Genomic DNA, 20860 nt, shown 5'->3' with positions numbered 1-20860 from the left:
TCCAGTGCCAGAAAGAACTGAGTACTTAAGCCAGCAAAGCCTGTTTTTTTTTTATTTTGGAACCAATTTATTAAAGAGTTCATAAGACAAAGGAACAGTAATAACAAGAACAGAAACATCAAACTTCAACCAAAAAACACTTCTTGAAAGTAACGACATTCAGAAAACTGAAAACACCAATAATGTGATAGAAGGAAAGTACCAAGCGTGTAGTGAGTAAAAAGAAAAGAAAAAAAAAACCTCCAAAGCCCCACCCCGCTCCACCATTATTGGTCCAGGTTAGCTAAAATTCACATATCATAAGAAAGTATGCAACAATATCAGTAATATTGGAAATAACAAAATGACTTATCTGCATCAGTTGGCTTCTGTGAAATTATGATTTTATGACAGATCAAAGTCCAGGAACGCCCCCCAGATCTTTTGAAACAGTGAGACATTTTTTTGCGTCGAGAAAATGACAAGTTCAATATTATAAACTTTATACATCTCCTCCAACCAATTGTACCAATGCAAAAAGTGTGTTGCTTTTCAGTCACATAATATCAACTTCTTTGCCACTGCTGCTTCTCTCTAGGCCCAGGTGATTTGATGTGTGCTCAAGTCCTCATATATGCCGGATTCTCCCAGGATGAGAGTTTCAAAATCATATTCTAGATCTTCTCTTATCACCTTAACGATCCTGTTCCAAAAGTTCTTCAACCTAAGACACCCCCATAACATGTGTTCCAATGAACCCTGATCCAGGTTACATCTCCAACAAATATCTGAGTCCATCAGACCATGTTTGAATACTCAGACTGGAGTCCAATATACTAGATTAAGAATCTTTACTTGGCGATCTTGTTCACCTATATTCATGGACATCTTTTTGATATTGCCACAGATATTTGACCATCTGTCGGTAGTCATCTCATCTTTCAGAACTGTCGACCAGGCCAATAGGATTTTAGGATCGAAAATTCACTTAATAGATTGTACATCTTGGAGGCCAAGTGATCACTGCCACTAATCTTCATAATGCTGTACAATAAAGTAGATTTTTCTAAGGCCGACAAATTCACAGACCTTCTCAACTTCCTATAATCACCAGAGGCCGTCCGACAAATTGAATTCAACTTGAATTTCCCTGAAAGTTTTCCAACTCTGCCCCTTAAATAAGTCTCCAATTCTCTTGATCCCAGCAAGGAACCAACTTCTCCAAAACAGAACTATCAATTTTAATCATTGGGTTCAACCAGATTAAGAGGCATCGCTCTTACTAGAATTCAAATTAGTCTTGACCTCGTAAGTCTTCCAAGTAGATCTCAGGAAATCTATTACAGCCAAACCACCAGCACTTTTGATATTGGTGGTGGAGAGAATAGCCCATGCATCCAAGTGTCCTGCCCTCTTCGCTTCCACTGTAACTCAATCATCATCCGTTCTTAAGAAAGGTAGGATGTGTCTTAAAGTGAATGCCTGGTGGTATCTCTCGAAGTTAGGCATGTTCAAACCTCCCCTGTCAGTTTTGAACTGCAATTTCCAGACTTTTAATCTAGGAATTTTTCCATTCCAAATAAAAGACTGGAGCATACTGTCCAATTTTTTACAAACAGACTTCCTCACTGGGAGTGTAATCATGCCCAATACACAAGTAAGTTTTGATGCCAGGGTCATTTTTATGGCATTGACTGTCTCCCAATGCCAGATTAAGAGAAACCCAACGATCAATTTCCCGTTTCATTTTCTGAACACACATGTCCATGTTGACTTTCATCATATCACTTACGTCCTTAGTTACCCAGATGCTCAAGTATTTCATTTTATCCGCACACCATCTAAAACCAAAACTCTTGACTACTGCATGGTTTGCACAGTTTGAACATGGCAGAGCCTCCGATTTAAGCCAGTTGATCTTATAGTTCGAGATTTGGCCAAAATCCTCCAAAAGCTTCATTAGCTCACTAATTGATGTCGTCATATCATGCACCAACCCCAGCAAGTCAACTGCATACAACTATAGCTTTTGACATGTCCCATCATAATTAATCCCTACAATTCGCACTTCCGATCTTATTGCCTCGGCCAAAGGTTCTAAGGAGATCACGAACAGCAACAGAGACGGAAGGCACCCTTGACGAGTTCCACACTGCAACACACATTTCCCAGATATCTGACCATTAGTGTTGATCTATGCAGTTGGACCATTATAAAAAACCTTCATCCAATTTAAGGATTCCAAACCAAAATTCATCCTTTTCATTGTGTACAGTAAGAAATCCCATCTCACCCTGTCAAAAGCCTTTTCGGCATCGAGGGAGATGGCTACTGACTCCAATTTTGATTTCTGACATTCTTCCAGGGTCAGCAACAATCTCCTCACGTTTGTTGATGACACTCTTCCTTTGACGAAGCCGGCCTGGTTATGATGAATTAGCCCTGGAAAGACTTTCTCAAGTCAGGTGGCCAGGATTTTAGACAAGACTTTACTATCCGAGTTGAGTAAACTAATCAGTCTGTAGCTTCCTGGATCCAACTACAAACGGTCTGGTTTGAGTAGAAGGGAAATGGTTGCATGACGCAAGGATGGTGGCAATAAACCTCATATTCTACTAGTCTGACAAATGTCTCTCATCAAGCCTAGGAAACTATCAGGCATAACATGGTAGAATTCTGAAGGTAGACCATCTGGGCCAGGACATTTTCCGATGTTTAGACTCCATACTGCTTTCTTGACTTCCGCCAGAGATATTTCTGAGACCAGGAAACATTTTTCTCTCTCTGTCTGCTGCTTCATTTCCAATCTTTCAAAGAACTCTGCCATTTTCTCTGTATCAAAAGGGTTCTTCACACTATACAAGTTCATATAGAACTGCTTAAACACATCATTTATCTCAGTTGGATCCCTGGTCACCCCATCCTATTTCCTTATAGCACCTATTGCCCTAGTAGAGTCCCTTGTCCTTAACCTATGGGCCAATAATCACCCACACTTCTCTCCGCCTTCATAATATTTACATTTTGATAGAAATAGGGCAAATTCTGCCTTTTCACTAAGCATCCTATTCAATTTGTTCTCATTAATTTCATGTATTCCTCCCTATCAAAGTGCCTCATGAGTTCCTTTTCCACTGTAGTAACCGAGTTACTTAGTTGTCTCATTTCCACCTCCCTTTTCTTATTTTTGATCCCTGACACGTTCATAGCCACACCACGCATCACACATTTGAAAGCTTCCCAGCTAGTCTGAATCCCCACCTCTCCATTCAAGTTGGTATCCATATAACAAAGTGCCTCGTCTACCAAGATTTTCTTCAAATCATCATCTTTCAAAATTTCCGTATTCAATCTCCAGACTCGTGCCTTATTAGATGAATAACTCAATGAAGCGACCAAACTAATCGGAGCATGATCACATATAATTATACCCCCTATTTCACAGCTCCTGACATTCCTTGTCAAAACACCAGAGGTAAGCACGTTGTCAAAACGAGAATAGACATTGTGAGCACTTGAATGAAAAGTGTACTCCCTCCCCTTGGGGTTCTCCAATCTCCAAACATCAGATAATGCGAAATCTTCCATTAACAGTTGCAAAGCATCTCTGTCCTTTTTCTTTCCATCTCTAACAACCCAACTGTTCCTATTAAATAGGGGTCTACCACCAGGTTGAAATCTCCGCCCACCATCAGATTCTCATCACCTATGTCTAACAGGTAACGTCCCAGATCATTAAAGAAGGTATCACCATTAATATTAGGCGCATATATATTACACAAAGAGAGCACCATTACCTGAATCTGGATCTTGACCATTAACCACTGCCCCAACTTTTCCGCCTTATAATCTAGCACACTCCCTTGGAAGTCTTTAAATAAAATTGTCACCCCTCTAGAGCTTGAAGTGTATGTTGAGTGAAACGCCCGACCCAACCATTCTTTCTCAAATGTAGCGGCCTCACTCTCTGTAAAATGAGTCTCCAGTAAAAGTATCACATCAGCCCTCAAATTTCTTAAATGAGACATTACCTTTTTTCTTTTTATATTATCCTTCAAGCCATGCACATTCCAAGAAATCAAACGCATAGAGTCATTGATCAAATTGTTAGAATCCGCCATTTCCAGAACAAAAACCCTGGACAAATTAAGATCCACTCCAGACTTAAAAAAGAAAACAAAATCTGACAAAACACAAAAAAAATCATAAACCTAACCAAAAAAAAGAAAACATTAACTAAATTGAACCTAAAACAAATAATACCACAGCACGGAGCTGCACTGAGAGTAAGAACTAGTAAGTACTTTTGTTCACCCCCCCTAAAAAAGCTCACCCACTCCCCCAAAGACACAACCTTAATGAGTCCAAGTACATTGCTAGAATAGCCCAACATCCTATTTGGACTGTCGATAAAAATGTCTCCCTCCCCTAAACATTGTTGCATCCCCCAAAAGATGTGAATTCACTCAGCTATTAAGATGACCATTCTTCCTAGACTTCTCTATGTATTCTTAAATGCTCCGATAAAGGTACCCAAGAGCTATTTCCCGGAGCTGCGATTGATGGTGAATCAATTCATCTGGGCTGGTAAGCAACCTAGGGTTTCGTGGGACAAGCTTACTGTACCTGTGCGGGAGGGGGGTCTGGCCCTGCCGGATTTTGAGCTATATTACACAGTGGCGCAGGCTGGCTTTCTCATACTGGTATGGGACGAGTACTGAGCGGAGGCATATAGAGGTGGAAAGGACAATTGCGGCCCCAGCGCTGCTGCAGTCCATTATTTTAACTGCCCCAAACCAAGCACACCTGGCCAATAATATGTTGGACCTGACATGTGGGGCGTGGACCAGACTAAAGCGTAAAAAGAAAGGGGACACGCTCTACTCGACAGAACTTCCGATTATACATATCCCGAACATCCCCTTGTCCAGTGAAACAAGATTCGTGACTCTAATGAAAAGGTTAGAAGTGACAAAATTTGGGGGCCTCTTTCCAAATGGGAAATTGATCTCGGTTGAACAATTGAGGGAGAAGGGGTCTCTATCAGCATTAGATGTGTTCACGTATTATAGACTGTGGGTGAAGCCACAGCACATTTTCCTATCCTTTCCCGAACAACCTCAGGTCGCAGAGCTATTGGATAAAATGATAAGGGGGTCCCCAGGGCGATGCGTAACCTCTGATATGTATACAATGGCCATGAGAAATAGATCAACGACTAAGACATCACCACGGGAAGCCTGGGGAAAGATGCTAGGGAGGGAGATTTCGGAAGCGGTTTGGGGGTACTGCTGTGAAATGATTAGGAAAGGGGCAACCTGCACGAGATTCAAACTGGTCCACTTTAAATTTTTACTTCAATACTACTACTCCCCAGCCCAGCTGAAGGGTTTCTATCCCCAAAGCACTGGGAATTGTAATAGATGTGGGCAGGCTGAGGTGAGATTCCTCCATGTGGCATGGGACTGTGAAGGTATTAAACAATTCTGGGGACAGGTCTACAAAGTAATCGGAGGAATTGTGGGAAGGGAGATTCCACTAGACCCTGTACAGGCCCTGTTGGGATACACCAAGTCGATACCCACAGACACTGGGAAACCGGTGGGGCTTCTCTTGATCCTGGCCAAGCAAAAGGGTGGCGATGGGGTGGGGCGGGAAGCGCTGCCCAACAGTTACCCAATGGTCCGCGGACATTTTGTATTGCAACGACATGGAGACCAGGTGGGGCAACATGCAGGGTAACAAGTGGGGCGATAGACTAATGTGGGACACAAACACTTTATTTGCATAAGCAGCCCAATGGTGCAGACTCTTGAGTTCTCTGCGCCACCTGGGATCTCCCAACAAATCTGAAGACACCAAATACTTTTAATCCAAGGAGGAAATCGATCCCGCTCTGCGGACTCCATATGGGCTTGCTGCGATACGTACTGGGACCGGTCATCGAGGCTGCAATCTTTGAGACTATGAGTCAAACTCTCTGCGATGAAATAAAGTGCCTTTACTGTGTGAACAGAGGAAAGGGTGGGCGGGGGGGGGGGCTGTTATGTGATTGGTTGTTATGTAAAATACCAATACATTGTATTGTAATGTGAGAGCTGCAAAAGAAAAAAAAAAAAAAACATTTTGCACATATTGCATGACCGAACACGAGCCTTCACTACTCATATGGTCCCCTCCCTCGAATAAAAACACCAGCCGGCCTCACGACCTGCTTGGAAAACACTAGACCCCCATTGAGCCTAAAACCATTGAGCTGTCCCTCCTAGTCTCAGGTCCCACTTGCCCAGCCCCACACCGTGTCATCAGAATTGTTACGTGAACACACCTCCCTGACGTGCACCGTGAACCTCCAACACATGAATCCCCTGTAACCCTCTAGAGGAATAAAGCAGGACTTTCACCTATACTGTTAAGAGCAACCAATGAAACAAAAGCCTCAACACAATCCGAATCGGCCGGATCCTGTATGTAACAAAGTAGATGCATGCATGGAGAAACCTGTTGCCGACTACCCCTGGCTATCTCTTCACGTTACCAAAATAAAACCCCTTAAATATTGGGAACTGTCTGTCACAGAACAAGCCACCACACAATATTGACCCATCTGTAAGTAACAAACCTTAATTATCCCCAAAGACAGGCGAATGGGAATACAATATCGCCCACACCCAATACAACCAAACCAACACAATCAACAATCCCATAAGATATTATTTTTCCTACCGAAACTGGAGGCACCCGGAATATTGTGTGTGTGTGAAACGACTAACCACGGTGACTTCCCACGAATAATAATAGCAGGAAACAGAAGTGCCTCATTTAAGAGCGACTTTTGGGGCAGTAAAGGTTTGTTATGTTTGATATTTCACCACTGCATGTCGTTTTCCTTTACTTTCTTGGGAAAAAACCATCTGCATGCAGAGTCCGATGTAAATGCGTATTCACTAACGTTTGCTTGGTGCATTAGACACTGCCTACCTCGCGACTTCCATTAATGCGGAGTTTGTAAGTAGGCTCCAATGTGTGGATCAGTGTGGGCTCTGCAAGCTCCCAGCAGTTCTCCCACTAACCTACCCATTCCTTATGAGGCGCAACAATCTCATGCCAGGTGGGCCCGCACACCACTCCTGAGGTTACATCCTCCGTTACTGGAGTGGGATCTTCTTCTATGGACTTGCACTCATCATATATAATGAACAATAATTGGTTAGTCATGCCTGCCCACCGATTCAGCAACATCGTCTAGCTTCCCACGTGTTTGTACATATACCTACCAAACAGCAATGTAATTTATTTAAAGTTCATTCAAGAAAAACTGAAATCTGCCAGCTGCACATGAAGGTATGAATGGTGAAAGGGAGCAATTTGGTTAACATTCCATATTCCGGATAAATGAAACATGCTCAACCCCTTAGGTCAACTAGCGGAAAAGGCCCCAAATGGCTGTTGGAACCAAATATCAACGGAAATGTTGGAATAGACCCACCTCGCCAAAGTCCACAAAAATTCTGCAAAAAAACAGTGCATCTGGAAATCAGGCTGTCCGAAACATTCAGGAACAGTATGCAGCAAAAAACCGTATACCTTACCCGTGTGTAGTAAACTCTTATAAAGTTGACAGGAGGCTGTAGGGTAGCTTGATGTCCTTTATTAACTGGGCGACATCTGCTGCAAACATATGCACATAAACGTGCCAAAACAACCAGGCAACGTGCCTGTTAACAGCTGCAGGGCTGGTGGGCTGGGGTGCCTTGTGGTGCAGGCCCCAAGCCCAAATCTCGGAGGAGCCGTCAGGACGCGTCCTGATGCGTCCTCTGCCGCTCCCGTAATGCGCGCGCGGTCTTGGTGCGGCCGCGAGATCTCGCGAGAGTGGGGCTCTCGCGATATCTCTACACCGTGTTCCAAACATATATGGCAAGTTGCGTAGCTTCCGAGAACTATATTTCATCTGACAAATATAATCCCCAGTCTACCAAAAGCTCTGTATCGGTTGACCTCATGTGCAACCAACAAGTATTACATGTATAGGTCAAAGCCGAAAGAAACTAACCCTAAATACTAACTATAAATGACTGTTCATAGCGTAACATCCGGAGTGTAATCCACCCATTTACCTAAATGGAATGTCTTGCTGACCTTTCTTCCAAGCACATCGGGCTGCGGGGACGCCCACCAAAACCCCTCATAACTCTTCCGGAACATTAAAAACAGGTACACGTCAAGAACGACATAACCGGAAAACGAACCCCTGCAGACACTCCCAGCTCCACAACGTGACGTAACCTCCATTGCCCAGTTTAGTTACAATAAGGGACCCAAAAGGCATCGGGGACAATACAAAAATAAATTCCAAACAGCAGATTTACCAACACAAACTGTCCAACCGCTCCAAAACGTTAGTGCCCACCATTTTGTATGCATAGGACCATATTGAACTTTATAAAACACAATTTGGAGAATCAAAAAAAAAATAAAGGAAAATAAACCTAAACCAAACTGTTTACAAACCCTGCTACAGGCTATAAAATAAAAACACGATTAACCATTCACATATGCTACCAAGCCTAATTTAAGCCCTCCTAAGCTGTTTTTGTTTTACAATTTAAGATCCACCTCCTAGCGTCCTCTGGATCTTCAGTAGATTTAAGACCAGTTGGAAAATACTATTTAAATATAGCAGGGGTGACCGGTACTGACTATTTCCTTTGGCAATTTTTTCACATCCATAAAGAGCTTCCTCTTTTCCACAAGGTCTTTAGGGTAATCCTGAAATACAGCTATTTCAGATTGACTGTAAATCACTTGGCCTCTCTCCCTGGCTGCTTTAAGAATGTTCTCCTTCGCAGAGATGTTACTAAATACCATCAATATCTGTCTTGGCTTGGTGCCGTCCATTTTTCTCACCCTATAGGCATAGTCCAGATCTCGTGGCAGCAGAACATTTTGTCTGTACATTTCTGATACAATCTTAATTAAATTGCTTCCTAATTGACCCTCTGCAGTTAATTCTTCAGGAAGACCTACCAATTTGAGATTTTGATTCCTAGACTTCAAGTCCAGCATATGATTTTTAATCTTCCGATTTTCCTTTTCTTTTTTCAAATCATTATATGCCCTGTAGCTTCCAGAGATCTCAGATGAGAAGCCAGCTGAATCCTTTTCCAACTGCCCCACTCTACTTTCCAGGTTGGACACCTTACCAGTAAGGTCAGCAAAAGAGGCCCTCTTTTCCCCCACATCCTGGTAGACCTTCAGTGCAACATATGTCTTGAGCGCTGGGGGTGTCTTCCATATCAGCTTTACTTTTCTTAGATACTGGGGTCTCTAGGGAGTCAATATTTTTTGAACTTGTATTCATTATATCAGCAAAGTATACATATCAGGGGGACAGGAACTCCTGATTCAGCCTCCTGCCTGCTCAGCCAGCATTCCGGAATCCATCCAGCAAAGCCTGTATTTATTTTGCATTTGACAGCAATGGTGTACTTTCTAACAGCAACTGCCTACAGAGGATATACTAGAGATGACTGAGGCATTGCCAAGGTAGAATGCTTTCACAATATACAATGGTTGTCTGGCTGAGAATTTACCAGGTGATTAATGGCATAGTTCAATGGGACAAACTAGGGATAGTGACTAGAGAGAATACATCACATACATTTAGGGCCTGGTGGCAGAACATACTAAAGCATATAAAAGCGGTGTATGAAATTAACAGAGATGTAGCTGGGTGTCTCACGTGGTGATAGGAGACAGTCATTCACCTGATATCAAGGGGAGCTTCAGCCTGGTGTTTTATTGAAGGGATGGCGTTATTGGTGGAGGGGCAGGGGGCATTTCTGTGGTGGGGTGGGAGCAAGTAGAGGTAAGAAACTGGAGGAGGAACTAGGAGGGTGGGGACAACGATTGTGGAGAGAGGAGGATAGCGTTTAAAAAGGAGAGGAGATGTAATTAGTAAGGTAATAGGGAAAACTCTTGGATAGATATGTTAACTTGATTTATAGGGCGGACAGCTGCCATTTTTATGGTCTCCAGGCGCTCTATGAAGATGAGGAATAGGAACTTACAGAGGGATTTTAGATGGAGAGCCATCCAGCATAAAGGCGATATGTAGAGGTGGTAGAGGGCGAGACCAAGTAGTATGCTTGAGTAGTAGTCCAGTTTGCTGAGCACAAGGGTAAAGATCAAGGTTTTAGCTATGTGATGTGTGCTAGGGGTGGGTCTACCTTTTGTTGAGAAAGTTAAGGGGCCGCCATAAGGAGCTGCGGGTGTTCCTGGTAACTGGAGTTATGTCCACAGAGAAAGAAATGGGAGAATGCAGATTGCGCTGGAGGTAGGGGGACAGATAACTTCCATTTTAATGGTGGATTGCGGTGCGGCAGTGGTGATATGTTCAAAGATGGTATAGTTGAAGGAAGAGAATGAGGGAAAGAAGAGAGAGCTGGGTATCAGCAGCAAATAAGTGGTAGTGAAAGCCTCAGGATGAGAGCGGTTTACCCACGGGGCAGTGTAAAGGGTGAAGAGCAGTGGCCAGAGGACTGATCCTTGAGGAATGCCCAACAAGAAGATGGATTGGGGACGAGGAGATGGAGTTCCATGAGATGGAGAAGGAGCAGTCTGAGGGGGTAGGGTCCACCTAGTCAAATAACATGTCCCTGGAAACCGTGGGAGGAGAGGGTTTGGAAAGGGAGCAATGATCCACTGTGTTTAAGGCTGAGGAGAATAGAATAAGATTGGAGGAGAGTTGAAAGTGGTTAGCAGTAGTTCTAAAGTTGGAGGAATGGGCAAGAGAAAAGTGTTAGGGGGTAACGTTTTCTACTGAGACTTTTCTACAACCTTCCAGTGGCTGGTGTGAAAAGGTCTACCTTTAAATGGGAGGCCAGGGTGTCCAAGTTAATTCAAAACTCTTTCAATGGTTAACATGGGAGAACATGCAGGTGTCAGTCTTAGCAGGGGAGGTTAGGGACAAAGTACAATTAGGTTAATAAATACAAACAATACAATGCGCATCACATAACACATTGTAAAAATATGTATACATGTATGTAGTCTTGCATTCGGATAAGACACTTTAAGTACTTTAAATATGCTAGGCAAGTTTACAAAACAGATTCCACATCACACAACGAAAACACAATTTAGTGGATTAGCCTAACAGGAGTAGTAGGTCAACAGGAGTCCAAGGAGAGGGGGAGAAGGCTTAGAGCAACACAGGAAACAAAGGACAACAAATCGACCGTAACATTGGAAAAACAGTACCAGGCCTGAAGATGTCCCAGTTCACGGGTAGAAGCAGATAGAAACAATACAACCCATCAGTGGTTACTGTAAAAGCATTACCTACTATGACACACAGCCTACTTCAGCGATTATACTAAAATCTATGATAAACTACTTGCACCTTCTAAAATTACTATCTGTCCTGGAATCACCTGGGAGACCCTGAAGAAAAAAACCTCAGTCCAGAAAAGTACCTTTGCAAGTCACTATTTTGTATTCCGTTTATTATTTTAAACAGTGAACAAACTAACACATCCATTTTGGCAAGTGTGGCTGTGCCAGGAACCAAGGAAACCAATCCCTGAGGGCCTTACAGAGATGAAAATATGCAGACACCTCCAAGGCAGAAAGAACTCCATCTCCAAAGAGAGGAGGTTGTCATTGGGCAAACAATACTCCGAAATTCTTAGTTCAATGTTGGCCATGGTAGTAAGAAAATCCCCATCAATCACATCGAAACTGGCTACATTTGCTAAAGGGAGGAGAAGAGTAATACATCCACACCAATCCACAATCAATCAACTTTGTCAACTTCCCAGATGCCTTGCATGTACTTTCTGGCAAACACCTGGCATTTGGAGTTTGCCGTTGTGGCAAATATATCAATCTGGAGTCTGCCCCATTTGACGAACAGGCGGTCCATCTGATCCTGACGAAGTTCCCTCTCGTGGCAGGAGCGCAGTTGACTGCTGCGGGAGTCTGCAATGGTGTTCTTGGAGCCTGCCAGCTGGCGAGGGATGAGAAAAATCCCCTGTCCGATGGCCCAGTGCCACAAGTCCTGAGCTTCCCTGTAGAGCACTGGGGATCGAGTACCCCTTTGCTTCCTGGTGTAAAACCTGGTGGTGATGTTTTCAGTGAAGATCCTCACCACCTTTCCCTTCAGAGATGGCAAGAAAGACTTGAGGGCCCAGAACACTGCCCGTAGCTCCAGGATGTTGATAGGCTTCCGGTGTGAAGCCCCCCCAACCTTCCAGCAAGCTCTCCGTGGTGACCATCTCCTGGTATGGCAGGGTGTGAAATCGCGTCCACTGGGCGATGTGAGAGCACACCCCCCACCATTCTATCGCCCGCTGGAACTCCTCGTTGAGAGGGATCTTGCCCGCAAAACTCCCTGACACTTGTATCTGCAGAGACGGACAAGGTAGATGCAGGAGGACATCATATCCAACGACTTGATGGCCTGCACTGTGGCTGTCTTCACCGAGGACAGTCGTTGCACCTTCCCTCTGAATGGAGGCTAGCCTGTCCTCAGAGTGCGACGCCAGGCTGGTCACTGTGTTGAGTATGGCGCTGAAGAACAGCGCATTCTGCTTTGGCGTTGAGCGGGACTTCGGAGAGTCTACAGAGAATCCCAGATCTGTCAGACGGTATCCTTTGTGTGCTCACCAGCCAGAACTCAAGAGCGGGCACGTATCAGCTAATCGTCGAGATATGGGTATACGTGTATGCCCTGCAGACGCAGATGGGCTGACGCAGATGGGCTGCCATAGGGGCCAGGCATTTTGCAAATACTCTTGGGGGCCGATTTCAAACTGAATGGTAGGGCCCTGAACTGGTAGTGCTAGCCTTGCACCACAAATGGGAGAAACCTTTGATGTTTCCTGTGGATGTAGACATGGAAGTACGCGTCCTCTAGGCCCAACATCAAAATCCCCTTCCTCCAGTTGGCCGAGCACATGCTGAAACGGGACCATGCTGAATTTTTGGGACTTCAGGTACTTCTACAGACGGTGCAGGTCCACGATGGGGCCCTCAAACTAGCCTTCTTTTTTATTACCAGAAATTATCTGGATAGACTCCGGAGCCACAGTCACTAGGGAACAAGCTCTATCACCCCCTTCCATAACATGGCTTGCACTTCTTGTAGGAGCCAAGGGATGTCGAGCTCCTGACTGGGAACCAGTGGAATACATGGACACCTGCGTTAGAACTCCAAGGTGTCCCCCTGGGCGAGAGCGTCCAGCACCCATCTGTCGTGGTGATCTTCCTTCACTCGCTGACAAACCTCATCGACCGGCCTCCCACTGGGGTACATGAGTGGGGGCCCGATGTCTTGGCCAGTTCAGGCTTGCTTGAGCGCCGGCGCCTTGTGGGCGACGGCAACGCTGACCTCTGCTACCATAGTCCTGGGAACAACCTCTGTAGGCTTCCTGCATGGAAGATCGGTGAAGACTGTATGATGTGGAAAATCCCTTGGATGATCTGCTTGATTTACCCCTGGAGGAGCGAAAAGAAGACTAGCAATGCTGTTAAAGAGTGCCAAGGGAACGTGTCGTCTCTGTATCCGTCTTTATGGCTTGAAGGGATTCGTCGACCGCCTTCACAAGCAGATTTTTTCTGTCGAAGGGTATGACCCGAACCTTCGAATGGCAACCTTGGAAGGCTGTTTTGGGGCCTCCGTGCCCTCCACATTCCTCCCTGAGGGTTTTGAAGCAGGGTCTGGGCCTGTGCCGCACCCCGCACCCTACCACCCCCTCCAGGAGTTGCTTGCAGCCTTTGCTGCCGCCTCAGCTGGCGTGTCGTGCCTTGGAGGCAGGGATACCCTCTGGGCTGTAGGCGCCACCCTCGTTGGATCGCACTTACCGCTGCTGTGGTTGTCACAGCAGGTGTCAAGGAAGTGGTCAACAAAGACTTTGGTGGCGCTGGTTGAGCCTGGTTGGACTGCGCAGCCTTCTTTTCTTCTTCCAGCCTAGGCTTTTCAGATTTCTTTCGTAGCTTGGCCGGGCTGGGTGACTTCCTCTTTAAGGAGCTCGATGGCAGGCTTGCTACGGAGGCGGACAGCGATGATGATAGCGGCCTATCCAACTTGGGACCCACATCATTGGCTAACTTGGTGGAATTGGACTTGCTGTTCTTGGCTTTATCTTGGACCCCCACAGATGGGGCAACATCAAAAGTACTTTGATCTCTTCGCAGAGGGAGACCGCTCTTCGGAGCATGGGGCAGAGGCCTTGTTCGAATTGATCCATGCCGCCAGCCTGCTATGCCGGTCTTTCACGGTCTTCTTCGAGAAGTCCAGGCATATCTCGCACTCCACCTCATTGTGGTCAGGATGCAGGAAGTAAAGACAGATGTCCTCCACAAAGACGTTCCATAGCCCGTACTTGGTGCAGGGCCCGAAGAGGGTCTCCAATAGTCGGAGGGCACGAAGTAGGGACAAGATAGCCTTCCAGAAACGATGCCAAATCTGTGCCCAAGAGGGGCGCAAAACTTCACCAGCAACAGATCACTGTTGCCGGCCGATAAGGAAAGAGCACACAGGCTCTGGCGGAAACAAAACATGTTTTTATTTTTAAATTGAACGTTTCAGTGAAAAAACTTGGAAAGAAAAATGTACAAATAGTTCGGAGAACAACCGAGGACTCCAACATTGGTTTAAAGGAGAAATACAGTTTTAAAGTGAAAGTGAAACTGTTTTTTCTTTTACCAAGTATTTCCAGCCTGACTACAGGGAATATTCATGAGCATGTGAATTCATGGCAGACTCCATCCTGGAGAAATATAGTTATTTTCAACAAATTTAACTCCTCACATTCACTCAAAAAAATCTAAAAATGTAGCACATTTTCGTCCTACAACGAATTGTGTACCGCCTCTCTGAATTTTAGTACTACATCAGCAAATCATCAGTAACCTCTTGCTGAGACACTATTTTTGGAGCACGGGGAAGGGGAGTTAAGAAACTGTTTGAGAACCTTAGTTACTATACAACGCAAATGCGGATGGTCATGGAAGTCAAATAAGTAGTAATGGATATCTGCCTTCATTAACAGGAATTGAGCTATGCAAGGATAATATATCTGTCTACACAAAGCACAAAGACCACTCCAAGAACATGCTCATGTGGCATGTTAAGGCCGCACCAGGTTATAATGAATAAATGTGCACATATCACTTTTTGTTTTGGGTCTTTAGATGGAAGGATTCTTTGAACATTTGGCAGCATTTCGTAAATGGGATAAAACCAGCATTACACAAAAATAAGGATCACCAACAGGTGTGCTGCTAAGTTAACTTCATTTATTTTTGCCATTCCTGATGTGTTAGAACTACATCACCACAGCTTGGTAACTAATGGTAGCTCCTGTTATTTTCAAACAGCTGAATAACCATTAACAAATCAAAAGTAGACATCCTCTGAGTAACTCAACCAAGGTAAGGTAATTAACCACGATAGATCAATTCTGCAACTATAGTAATAACCGTAATTCGAGGTAGTAATACTCTCGTTATATTTACCGTCGCATGCAGACTTCTACAAAAAAGAGAAAGAGAAAGAGAAAGAGAGAAAGAGAGAAAGAGAGAAAGAGAAAGAGAGAAAGAGAGAAAGAGAGAAAGGGGGAGAGAGAAGAAGAAAGAGGATAAGATAAGGAGAGAGAAAGAGGGAGAAAGAAAGAGAAAGAAAGAGAAAAGTGAAAGTAAAGAGAAAGAAAGAAAAAGAAAGAGAAAGAAATAGAGAGAAAGAAAGAGAGAAGGAGAAAAAGAGAAAGAAAGAAAGAGAAAGAAAGAGAAAGAAAGAAAAGGAGAGAAATAGAAAGAAAGAAAAAGAAAGAGAGAGAAAGGGGAAGAGAAGGAGAAAGAGGGTAAGATAAGGAGAGAGAAAGAGGGAGAAAGAAAAAGAAAGAGAAAGAGAAAGAAAGAAAGCGAGAAAGAAAGAAGGAGAAGAAAGAAAAGGAGAGAAAGAGAAAGAGAGAAAGAAAGAGAACGAGAGAAAGAGAAAGAAAGCGAAAAAGAAAGAAGGAGAACGAAAGAAAAGGAGAGAAAGAAAAAGAGAAAGAACGAGAGAGAAAGAAAGCGAAAGAGAGAAAGAACGAGAGAAAGAACGAGAGAAAGAACGAGAGAAAGAACGAGAGAAAGAACGAGAGAAAGAACGAAAGAACGAAAGAAAGAAAGAAAGAAAGAAAGAAAGAAAGAAAGAAAGAAAGAAAGAAAGATCAAGAGCGAAAGAGAGAGAAAGAGATAGAGGGAGAAAGAGGGAGGGAGAGGAATATGAGAAAGATGAAGGATGAAACCGTCGCCTACCCATTACAATACTCCTTTGAATTATTTCATGTGAATGTTTGGAAAAATGATATTCCCTATTAATGTTCTGCAATAAGGGGTTACGAAACATGGTAAGTGTTTTTCATAATTAAGTGTACCAAGAATACATCCTGAGACTAATGACTGTTCAAAAAAATAAATTTTAAAACTGCCACGGTATATGACATAAATCAAGTGTCTCAACAGGATGTTACTGATGTGTTGCGGACATAATATTTAAAATGAACAGAGGAGTTACATAATAAGTTGTGTATGAAGAAAATGTGATACATTTTTAGATTCTATTAATGAGTGAATGCAATAAGGCGAGTACATGTACATACCAAATCAAGTTTAACAATATTTTGAACAAAGCGTGCATGAGTAATAGAAATGTGCGGTGACAGATCCATGGTAGGTTGGTTTCATAGTGGCGTGCTTTCGGAATTCCGCCTATACCTACTGTGGCTGTGGTGTTTATTCCAGAGTCCTCTTCTAGTATTGACCCCACGGCATACCCTGGCGGTAGTATCACGCCCACAGCATGGCGCCTCAACGGAGAGCCTCATAGTTGCCCCCAGTGAATTAAGGCCCAGTGTGAGGGAACGTTGGCAGAGCGGGTGAAACATAACCCCCTCGGGCATGCCCAGGTAGTATAGGCCACTGAGCCGGACCTCTTCCTTGCCAATGTCGAGATTAGGATCGGTGACCGCAGTGACAAGAAGAAAGCTCTTTAACACAGTCATAGACTGAGGACACCAGATGGTGAAAAACCCAGACAGCAAGGAGAGAATAAGTAGAACATTGAAAAGAGAAATGATGGACCAAAGGGGCAAGAAAAGACCCAATGGGGCATTATCCATCCAGTACAGACTGCACATAGAAATGAACCTAGGGTCAAAGCCTGGGCTGAGGGAGGTCAATGTTTCACATAAAAAGCAACTTTTAAAAAATGCACTAGCAGCGTTTAATTTTTTTGCACATAAAAAGCAACAAGTAATTTTTTGTACTGCAAAATGTGCTCCAGCCACGCCCCAGGGGACAATGTCCTATAAGTAGGGATCAAAGAGGACAGGGCGTACCCGCTGTCACTGTAATGATAGGAGTCATGGATATGGACAAGTTAAATGTTAAGGTGTCCTACAACTTAGCTACTTAACGCGTCCTTCCTTATCATGAGAACTTTATACATCTTAAAGCACAGTGTGCAGTGAATCATAATTGAAACCCCTCTTGCGCAAGTGGAAAACTAGGCAAAATAACGGTGGTATTCCCATCTAATGGCAAAATGCACAGTTCAGGTCGATTTATTGTAACATGGCCACGTTAATGTTCTGGCTTTCCATGTAAACATCACTTTGCTGGCTTTAATGGGGTGGTTAAGATCCCACACATTCAATTGGATTAACCAAATGCTTATGCACGGCACTTATTTATTTTTCATTGTGTTTTAATTTCCACAAAACAAGCATGTAGAACCTTTCACAGAATAAATTATTTAAAACACTTTTTTTAACATGTTAAAAACACAACAGTAAAAGAATAAATCAGAAAAGGAGGATGTAAAGGAGCACAACCCATGCAGAGTAAGAAAGAGAAAAGAAAGTAAAAACGAAAAAAAAAATAAACACAGAAAGTTTCCCCTTCTTCCTTGGCCTTCCATTAGTATTCTCCGATCCTCCCTCCTCTACACCCAGTTTCAGGTCTTCCAGTTTTCCCAAAATTTTAGAGAGCAGACTACATAGGGCCAACATCAGGCTCTGTAGGTCCCCTCTCATAAGGCTGCACCATAAGGCTTTGTTCCCTACCTCAATTTTGAGGTATTTTATTCTGGCTTCTCTCAAAGCCACACAGCCCATCACCAGATGTTTTATCGTTTCTTCTGGCAGGTCACTCCTCCCACAGAGCCTGCATCCTATACTTTCCCCCAACTCAGTCCAACCTCTCATTCTCTCCAGAGGCAGTTGGTTTATTCGAAAACAGAGATACATACTCTGCAATTTTGGGCAAGGAAAAATAAGTACGTATTTTGGGAGTTGGTTCCCTTTCGTTATGACGTTTTGCATATTTCTTGCAGAGTTTATATTTTAGAGAAAGGTTGTTTTTACAAACACACTGCACACACACACAAATTGAATTAGAATTGGTGTATATTTAATTTGCAAGAATGTAGCCTGACACGTGTTTCGAGCGACTTGCTCTTCTACTGAGGCTGTAAACGAGGTTCCCTATAATTTGGAAACAAAGGTACGTGGTAAGCATAGAAGAACAAAAGAAACTTGGGCTCCACTTAATATGTAAAGCAGGAGCTCCTGTCCTCAGAACACAGCGGAGACGCTGTTTTCAGCACGAACTCGCATTCAAATTGCTCTTGCAACTGCATTTTAAGTGGAGCCCAAGCTTCTTTTTTTGGTTTTATGATGGGCCTCTACTTTTCGGACCTAGTCTTCCAGGTCTTTGCTGGTTCGCTGTTGACGCTGGTATAGAAATGGACTTGGGTGATCACGTCTGGGGGGGGGAGGGGGAGTCAGTCCCTACCACCCGTCGAGGGAGCAACCTGTGGGTGTGGTCCAGCAAGAGTTGAGATTTTTCCAAATGAGGCAAAAGGGATTGGAACAAGTCGCCCACATACTCTGCAAGGTTTTGGTCCAAGATTGAAGATGGGATCCCCCGTATGTGCAGATTATTCCGATGCGCCCTGTTTTCCAAGTCTTCCTGTTTATGTTCTAGGATCTCCGTTTTGTTCATTGGGATTTGCATGTTACGTTGTACTTCTAGGGCATTGCAGAATGTTCTTGGGTTAGGTCTTCAACTTCTCCGATTCTCTGTTCCGCCTCCTGGACCCTTTGTTCAAGTTTGGTAGTGAGCTCAAACATACAGGACCGAAATTCTGCTTTTATGTCCAGCATAAAGGCTTGTATATCCTCTTTGGTCGCCAGTAGCCCTGGGCCTTCTGATGGGGCTTGAGATGGTGGTTTGGGTGACTCTGGCCTCTTTCCTTTCTCAGCGGATAGTAGCATGGTGGAGATGTCTGCACTTTTGGGGGTTTTGAGGTGTTTTGCCATTTTATAACGATATGAGCGGCCTTAATGAGCCCACACAGAGGAATGGCGGAGGTATCGCAGCTGGAGGCCACTGCACCCAGTGTTGGAGTGTGCTCCTGCTTGCGACTCCCCACCTCAGGAGAATTTTACTTCTTTGTAATGTTATGAGTCTTAGGAGCTAGGGGTGGGGGAGGGAATGCTGTCCCCACCCCGAAGTGACGCTATATTGTGCTTCACAGAGCCTGTGGAGGCCCTCTCCTTATGTGTCAATGAGGAAGAGTGGGGGCGGGAGGGGTAGAAAGTGTCCCGACTTCCAGGGCAGTTCCCAGAGTCTCCAGCCCCAGGCACCTGCGCAGAGGTTCAGGCCAAGGCTTGCAGTGTTGGTTGTGTTAGCCGCAGTGCCCTAGGCTCGCCTTCATCTGGTCTGTAATGTAGGTTCAGACCTAGTGGCCATACTAGATCTCAGGATCTCTTGGTCTGGGCAGCGTAGCCGAGTCCTCACTCTTTGCCATATTCAACAGGAAAATCGGGCACCAGTTTAGTTTGCTCAGGCGAATGTTAGTGCCCCTTGCTAATTGTCACGCTAGCGAAACAGGAGTTCGTACCTCTGTGTGGTATAGATCCACTGCGCTAAGCAGGCGAGTCCTTCCCCCGCGCCGCCTAATGATGCGCGCTGTCAGAGGCAGCTCCCGCTGTGCGGGGGATACACCAATTGTTCCAGCGCAGCCCCTATGCCGCTCATGGAGGATCGTCTCCTGTAGAACCGCCAAGCGATGAGGATTCGGAAGAGTCTGCTCCGGTTAGGCGCCCTTCCTGAAAGCTGCTACCGACCCCCCTTGGATGGCGCACGGCCGCAGGAAGTTTCTCCTTCTAGGGCCCGCTCCTCACGGCAAGGCTGTTGCTGCATCCTGAGGATGCGGATACGGCCAGGACACCCAGACAGCCTTTGGCGCTTGCGTTTGGGGTCTGGAGGACCCGCAACCTTTTACTGCACAGGTTGGAGCTTTTATAAGATCAGTTTGCTGGATTCTAAACCGGCACGCCACTTCCTCTCTGCAGCGCGGTGTCCATCCGCCATCTTGAGACCCACTGCAAACAGGCGCAATGACATCTGGTCGCGGCTTGGGGCTGCGAAAGAGCGCAAGAAGCTCAACTTGCTACCAAAAGTGCCCCAGCCATTCCGGGCACTGTGGATGGGTTCAGATGTTGGATCGCTGGACTAAGGCTGCATCTTTTAATGTGGCAAATGCAGGCTATGTGCAGAGGCCATTAAAGGAGCAGCCTCATCGGTGGCGCTCCAGGCCACGCCCCCTCCTATCCTACTTCTTATTAATAGGGAGAATGAGAGATTGTTTCCAGATTTCTGGAACCCTATAAAAGAGTGAAATATGTTTGAAAAGGTCCCGTAGGGGAGAGGCCCAAAGTTCCACTTGTTTTTTTAATAATTAGGGGAGGGATGTTATCAGGCCCTTCTGCTCTAGAGGGTTTGGCTTTCCCGATAGCCCAACAAACATCCTCAAGATCCCAATTGA

At 44.8% G+C, this 20860-nt stretch overlaps 1 protein-coding gene across 1 annotated transcript in view; it reads right to left on the bottom strand.

The window, feature by feature from the left end:
• BMP2K (BMP2 inducible kinase) overlaps positions 1 to 20860 on the bottom strand; it is a 1074721-nt gene that overhangs the window by 797177 nt on the left and 256684 nt on the right. The window lies entirely within an intron of this gene.

Source organism: Ambystoma mexicanum, chromosome 6p (assembly GCF_040938575.1).
Source record: "Ambystoma mexicanum isolate Mex_15411 chromosome 6p, UKY_AmexF1_1, whole genome shotgun sequence".
NCBI classification, from domain to species: Eukaryota; Metazoa; Chordata; class Amphibia; order Caudata; family Ambystomatidae; genus Ambystoma; species Ambystoma mexicanum.
Note: the sequence above shows the minus strand (reverse complement) of the source record. Positions and strands in the feature narration are given on the sequence as shown.